The sequence below is a fragment of the Ostrinia nubilalis genome, chromosome 3 (assembly GCF_963855985.1).
Source record: "Ostrinia nubilalis chromosome 3, ilOstNubi1.1, whole genome shotgun sequence".
Classification (NCBI taxonomy): Eukaryota; Metazoa; Arthropoda; class Insecta; order Lepidoptera; family Crambidae; genus Ostrinia; species Ostrinia nubilalis.
Window position 1 is genome coordinate 8,978,169 of NC_087090.1, and position 8,351 is coordinate 8,986,519.

Consider the following 8,351-nt stretch of genomic DNA (forward strand, 5'->3'; position numbering starts at 1 on the left):
AACAAAATACTTCTTGAATGAAATAGGATAAAAATACATGTTGTTTTGTGATTAGTAGATTTAATTAAAAAAATATATTTGTGTTAAGATTTAGTAACAAATTTTATAAATTTGGCGTACAAAATGCTTGATCATTATACAGGGTGTTAGGTAAATGGGTTTATAAGCCGACACTAGCCCATGTTAACATGTGCATATAAATGGTATGGTGAAGTCAGAAAATTGATATCATCATATTAATAATTTTAATTTTCATACAAATCTGATTTTATAAATTTTATTTTGTATGAAAATTAAAAAAATTAAAATGATGATATCACTGACCTCACCATACCATTTAATGTTAACATGGACTAGTTTCGGCTTATAAACCCATTTACCTAACACCCTGTATAAATAGGTACTTGTAATTATTTTTATTAAAAAAAAGAGCGCTTACTGATTAAAAAACAACACATCGTCCGTTTATTACTGTGGCACATTCGCGACACCCCCGACTTTTGCATGTCGAGCGCATACCGAGATTTGAATTTCGAAGGAAAGCTCGCGTTTCGTCCGTTTATATGAAGTTACAATACTGTATGATAGTATTACCGTGGTGTAACTGTAACTTATTTAAAACTCGAAATTACAAAAAAAGAAAATCGCGCGATAAAGTCCGAGGCAATCTAAATGGGTTGCCATTTACGAGCAATATTTCTTTATTTCACCTTTTTAGGGTTCCGCACCCAAAGAGTAAAAACGCTGTCTGTGTCTCACCAGGCTGTATAATATCATGAACCGTGATAGCTATATAGTTGAAATTTTCACAGATTATGTATTTCTGTTGCCGCTATAACAACCAATACTAACAATAAAATAAAATAATATTGGTCCCATACAACACACGTGATTTTTTTGCTGATATTAATAACGACAATAGGTAGACGTTTAAAATATATATTTACAGCATATTTAGTTGTATTATTCAGTCTAAAAATAAATTATGAAATTAAATAATTAAGTACGGAAACTTTCGTGCGCGAGTCCGACTCGGAATTGGCCGGTTTTCATTATTGTGTTTCGGTCTCACTCCTCCAATTCATCACTGCCGTGGACATGATCCGTCTGCAGATGTTTAATTACTTTTTTGTCTTCTTCTGCCTTCGTTGTCTTGTCATTTTATTTGTCGTGATATCATGTTTAAGACCCACCTGTGACTTTTTGCTGTAACAGTAAACCGCAATAAAGAAACGTTTCGTTTTTCGCTCGCCCGGTAAATCAGAGGTTTCTATAGAACAATAAATTAGTATGATGGTATTTTTTATTACGCGTTTATTTTGTTTGTGGTTAAATATTTGTTTACATTGACATTCAGGACTTTTGTAGTTTTTTTTATTACATGACAGTTCGTTGGGTATTCGCTAATCACAGGAACTACTGCTCCGGTTTCAATAAATATTTTTGTTGGATTTATCGAGGAAAGCTAGGTTAGGCTATACATATAACATCACACCGCAACCAATAGGAGCGGAGCAACAGTGAAAAATGTAGCAAAAACGGAAAAAAATATTCAAAACTAGCGGCCGCCCGCGACTTCGTGCGCGTGGATCTCGTTTTACCCCCCCTTCATCTAGCTTACGTGGTTCAGATTTTTTCATACAAATGTTTTTTCCCGCTAACTCCCGTTCCCGTGAGAATTTTGCAATATCCTGTTGTAACTAAGCTTTAAGTTTACTAAGGTACCTGCATGCCAAATTTCAAGAGTCTATCTTACGCGGTTTAGATTTTTTCATACAAATGTTTTTTCCCGCTAACTCCCGTTCCCGTGGGAATTTTGCAATATCCTGTTGTAACTAAGCTTTAAGTTTACTAAGGTACCTGCATGCCAAATTTCAAGAGTCTATCTTACGCGGTTTAGATTTTTTCATACAAATGTTTTTTCCCACTAACTCCCGTTCCCGTGGGAATTTTGCAATATCCTGTTGTAACTAAGCTTTAAGTTTACTAAGGTACCTGCATGCCAAATTTCAAGCGTCTAACTTAAGCGGTTTAGATTTTTCGTACAAAAGGATTTTCCCGCTAATTCCCGTTCCCGTGGGAATTCCTAAGTATCCTATAACCTGCCCAGGAGTATGAAGAATAATTGTACCAAGTTTCGTTAAAATCCGTCAAGTAGTTTTTGTTTCTATAAGGAACATACAGACAGACAGACAGACAGACAAAAATTTTACTGATTGCATTTTTGGCATCAGTATCGATCACTAATCACCCCCTGATAGTTATTTTGAAAATATATTTCATGTACAGAATTGACCTCTCTACAGATTTATTATAAGTATAGATATTTACACGCGTAGCGTAATCGCGGCCACAGTTAGGTCCCTACTATTACTTAGGTGTTGTATAATGCTTAGTTCTGATCACTAGTTTACAAGGTTTTTTACCCAGAGATGAAACTGATATGTATCGGTAGAGTTATTAACCCTTACTTAAAAACTGAACTTAGAAAAAATTTAGGACGTCAAATTTTGTAAATATTGATTATACAGTGTGAGTCACGTTAAAGTGTACATATGAAAATAGATGAAACTAGACCTATTTTTATCGACAAAAAAAAGGTCAAAAAATTTTTGAGATTTTTTTTTAATTTTTTATAGAACTTTTTTTCTTCCAATTACTTATTGTAAAGAAAACGTAATAACTTTTAAACTAAGCGGTATATCGTGATAAAATAAAAACAGTAATAATGCTAAATAACAGGCAATACTAAAACAATACATAAAATACACAAAAAATGCCAACAAATAATAAAAAATGATGCTTTTTGAAAAAAATCTGCTTAAAAATTCGTATTTTTTTGGTTATTTGATAAATTTCTCCAAAAAATGCCCCTATAACAGATGGTTTTTATTACTTTTTATTATTCTTTATCGTATTACTTTTGTAAAACTAAAAATCGCATGTCTCTATCCCTATCACAACATTTGCTATGATCGTTTGAACAAAGGCCTGCCACCACATTTTTCTCCGCTACAGGTAGAGACAATTTTAATTTTAACTCAAATGCTTATTTTACTTCGAAATCTTTTGTTTTTATTTTTTCAATTTGACATTGAAACCTCCTTGAAGGAGGTCTCAGACTGGGGTCGACGCAATTTGGTCCAATTTAACCCTACAAAGACACAAGTTTGCGCGTTCACCGCCAAAAAGTTGCCGTTTGTCGTATCCCGCTGTTTCGAGAGCACTCCCCTAACTGCCTCAGCCAATATCGGAATCCTTGGTGTCGACATATCGAGCGAAGTCCAGTTCCGTGGTCATTTAGAGGGTAAGGCTAAATTAGCCTCGAAGAAGCTTGGTGTGCTCAATAGATCGAGACGGTATTTCACTCCAGCCCATCGTCTGCAACTTTACAAGGCGCAGGTTCGGCCTCATATGGAATACTGTTCTCATCTTTGGGCAGGTGCGCCCCAGTACCAGCTTCTCCCTCTGGACCGCATTGAACGGAGAGCAGCTCGAATCGTTGACTGCCAGGACATTTCGGATCGGCTTGACCCCTTGGCGCTGCGTAGAGATGTATCCTCACTGTGCATATTCTATCGCATGTATCACGGGGAGTGCTCCGAAGAATTATCCGGACTTATTCCTGCCGCCACTTTTCGCCACCGATCTACCCGACAGCACTTCCACCCCCATCACTTAGATGGTTGGCAGTCCACAACAGTACGTTTCTCTAGAAACTTTCTGCCCCGTACAACCAAACTGTGGAATGGACTGTCGTCTGCGGTGTTTCCGGACGGATACGACCTGCAAGCTTTCAAGAGGAGAGCGTATCTTTACCTTAAAGGCCGGCAACGCACCTGTAACGCCCCTGGGTCTGCGGGTGTCTATGGGCGACGGTAATCACTTACCATCAGGTGATCCGTTTGCTCGTTTGCCTCCTATCACATAAAAAAAAAAAAAAAAAATCTAACTTGTCTTTATCAAAATTACAAATCTAGAGTCACTTTCAGTTTCGTTGTTAACGAAGCGTTGAATGGCGCGCCCGGAGAGGCTTAGTTCAAACGATCATTGCAAACATTGTGATAGGGATAGAGACATGCAATTTTTGGTTTTACAAAAGTAATACGATAGAGAATAATAAAAACTAATAAAAACCACCTGTTATAGGGGCATTTTATGGAGAAATTTATCAAATAACCAAAAAAATACGAATTTTTAAGCAGATTTTTTTCTAAAAGTATCATTTTTTATTATTTGTTGGCATTTTCTAGGTGTTTCATGTATTTTTTTAGTATCGCCTGTTATTTAGCATTATGACTGTTTTTATTTTATCAGGATATACCGCTTAGTTTAAAAGTTATTACGTTTTCTTTACAATAAGTAATTGGAAGAAAAAAAATTCTATAAAAAATAAAAAAAAATCTCAAAAATTTTTTGACCTCTTTTTTATCGATAAAAATAGGTCTAGTTTCATATATTTTCATATGTACACTTTAACGTGACTCACACTGTATTAATTTTTATCATTTTTATACATTTATCTCTAAAAAACAATAAAAAATGAGTCGTTTTACTCCTTCTTTTATACTGATTAGTATCAGTTTCCCTTATTATAGACCAGCAGCAATCTGATAATATATTTTTATCCCAAATTCCTTGGTATCTTTCCTCAAAAACCTTCAAATCCTGGTGAAAACTTTCGCCATGCTCAACACTCACGCTTCCCAGGTTCTCAGGAAAAAAATCCAGGTGAGAATGTAAAAATGGAATTTTTAACGACTTATTCACACCCATTCCTTGGTAATTCCTCAATAATTTGGAAACAATTTCTGCATAATTCTCAGATTAATTTATAGTTTCCCTGGAAACTTTTCACTACTGCTTTAAATTAATACCAAGCATCTTTCCCTTACTGGAATTGCTGGGCAATGATGGATAAAGAACTCCTTCAGACTGTAGCACAGGTTTTGTGACTGATGCAACATCAGGATATTGTAGTATGTTCTTGGTTTTTGTTGCTAAGACCTGTAGTTTCCGTGAGGCAGAAGTAACAGTCATTAATGTGATTTGTTGGTTCTCTCCATAACATTGGGGTGCCGAATCGTATATGTTTTGTTCTTCCTGGAGCCTAGTGTAATAATATACTTCTCAAATTTTCGCACACTACACCAGGAACCCATTTTTTATCAGGTTTGTTACCGAGATTTGAAAGTAATAGAAATAGGCCCGTTTTACGGCCTCAGTGATTGGTCTCTTCATTTTTGACAATATAATTAGACCACAAACTTAGCAAAAGTTATTTGGTCTTAATTTACACTGCCTTGGTGACATTTTAAAACAAGTGAAAATGTTAAAATAATACTTAAACGCAATTAAAATAAAGTAGAAACTCCGACACGGCTAACAAGACAGGTTTACTTAGGTTAATGTGGATATCTCAAAAACTTGACGTGATAAAAATATGAGACATGTATTTTTGTAATAAGGGGGCTGGTAGAAAACACATCCCATATGAATTTATCTTTGGGTAAAAGAAAAACTTTTTTTTTGTAAACTAGTGTTATGAGCCATCCAGTGACCTGTGCCTCTACCATGAGTTTACCTACCGAGCATCTCGCTATCGAGGGCGTAAAAAAATGTATGGCAAATTGTACAGCGCCTCTAGCGGTTAGTAGCTGAACCACAGCAAAACTAAAAACACTACCATGAGTTCATCTCAAATCGTTAGGTAAAAAACCTATCTAAATGAATACGATAGCGACTAAAGTTTTTATTAAGTTTCATACAAATAACATACCATGAGTTGCAATTTTCAAAGATGTCATCGAAAAATACCTTAGCTGTCACAGTAACGTAACTCACTGGCTTATTGACGTGTGAAAAGCAAAATAAAATTGTGGTTTTAGGTCATTTTAGGTGTTTTCTTTATTAAATTATGTCGGAAAGAAGTTTATTACGATGGAACATGTTATCAGCATGTGGGCAGACCTCCCACTAGGTGGACCGACGATCTGGTGAAGGTCGCGGGAAGAACCTGGATGCGGGCACATTGTGGAGATCCTTGGGGGAGGGAGAGGATGCTGCGTTTCCCAGAGATATGCGAGGGAATTGTGTCGTGCGAAGATGTCTAGCTGTGCTGTGAAAATGTGTGCGGGTTTCCACCAAAGCTGTGCGAGGAAAATGTATCGTACGAGGATGTGTAGCAGAGATTTGAAAATGCTCATTAGTGTTGTACAGCCTGAGCCTTTTCTACCAGAGATGTGCTGACCGAGGCGAGGTAAATGAAGCGATTCTATTGGTTCTTTACAAACACATCCTTCGCTACGCATCCTCGCACATCTCTGGTGGAAACGCAGCCTTACGAGATCATGATAGAAAGCTAATCCGACAATGAATATGTATTTTCATAAGTTGAAATTTACTTTTGTTTTTAATCAGTCTGTGTATTATGTATTAGGTTTTGTGAAATAAATAGTCAATAAAAATTAATCATTTTATTTTCAACTAGCTTTTGCCCGCGGCTTCGTCCGCGTGAAATTTAGATCGTCATAATTATAGCCTATATGTTAATCTGGGTTATAAACAATAATACTGTAAAGTTTCATCAAAATCCGTTCAGTAGTTTTTGCGTGAAAGAGTAACAAACATCCAGACATCCAAACTTTCGCATTTTTAATAATAAGTAGGATATTAGTAGGATATGTATTTACTTAATTATTATTACTGACGAGATTGCTACCATGTATGTTTAGTGACCATGAAAGATTAAAACAATATAATGTATTTTATTATTTATAATATCTTTAAGTTTTACAATAATAAGGTAGGTATATTCATCCAGTTACCCTAGGTCTTTATTAGGGATTTAATTTACAAGTAGTTATTTACAAGCACTCTGCTCTAAATCCTTTGGCTTCAGGGAAGAACCTGGACCGCCACCAGTCCAGTGTTCCCTTGGCAGCTCTGTGTATGCGAGTTGCCTTCTTCTTGCTGTTTAAAGTCACTCCACACCTTAACAAATAAACATTACAAATAATAATGACGAAATAAGATAAAAGCAATCAAAATGAATATACCTAGTAGTAGGTATTTATACACACTTTTCTCAATTTCTCAGTAGTTTTCGTGTCGCCGGTGGCATCAGCATTTCACGTTCGCGTGTCCGTTACTTCCACCCACCGTTGACTATTGTTGGCTCTTTCTTGGGGCCCTTCAGTGGGCATACTCAGATCGCCATATCTATAGAAAAACAACTTTATTGTATCTAGAAAATATAAATCTAACACTCATATTACTGAATCTAGGCACGTTACTTAGCTAGGCACGTGGAAGTTATGCTGGAAAGGTTATATTTCTCCAAAAAAAACAGCTCAAAATTATTCGTTTAATTTCGAAATTCCTCCACCACATAGTATGTTTATTTTTACTTAACTTACCTTTCCATAAATTCTACAATCGGTTTAAACGGATAGGCGCAGGTTCATATTTTCCTATCCTGGTTAAAATCCAATTTTTTGTGGAAAATTATTCATCAATAATCCTTCAACAAAACATGTTTTGTTGTCTGTTGTCATGACAACAGCTGCGTCAAAGTCGCAATGACAAGAAATAAACAATACAAATTTAAAATCATCATGTTAATTCAGCTTTAAGCACTGTTCTAGGACACTTAAATTTTGCAGTGTTATTTTTGACATTTTCGTTATTTCCTACTCTATCTTTTCTATATAGTTAGAAAGGAGCGGCATTCGTTCTTTCATTCATCCATTCATAGAGTGTGAAGTTGGATACGTTTACATGCTCACCAACATTACATCACAAAACCATCGAATTATCGCTGGCGAGTAAAGTATACGGTAATTGAACTCATGGTATGATTTTAAGGCAAACTTCATCGATCCACGTTTAAACTCTATCGACTGTAGTATACGAATGCAAGTTTTCGATGGCAACTCATGGTAGAGGCACTGATAACTGACGTTAATCACTACCAACCACCAAATACCTGGTGTATTCGTAATAAATTCACAAATCATTCCGAAGGTGGTTTATTGCCACGTAATCAACAAGTTGCCCCGTTTTGAGACTCTCCCAGATCTAATCTTTTTACAGGATTCGCCTAACCAATCATTCTATAGAGACAATAAATCTTAAGTTTTTTGAATAAACTCATATTATTATTATTATGGTATAGTCTATACAACTCAGGGCGATGCTGCGCTAAAATATCCTTTTTGTTTGAATGTTTTGTAAAGTCCAATTTAGTAATGAGGAGATAATTCTATGTTAAGACAACAGCATAGGTAAAAATTTGAATGGACTTATTATTATACTTAAGTTAAAAATAGAGTTACTGGCATAGTTCACTA

The 8,351-nt window shown here is 35.6% G+C and overlaps 1 long non-coding RNA gene across 1 annotated transcript; it reads right to left on the reverse strand.

The window, feature by feature from the left end:
* Window positions 1-6,844: 6,844 nt before the first annotated feature.
* On the reverse strand, window positions 6,845-7,467 carry LOC135088304 (uncharacterized). Its single transcript, XR_010261001.1, has 3 exons — window positions 7,419-7,467; window positions 7,083-7,221; window positions 6,845-6,993 (listed from the first exon to the last, which is right to left on the reverse strand). It is a non-coding gene; the product is annotated as an uncharacterized LOC135088304 (long non-coding RNA).
* Between the last annotated feature and the right edge of the window lie 884 nt (window positions 7,468-8,351).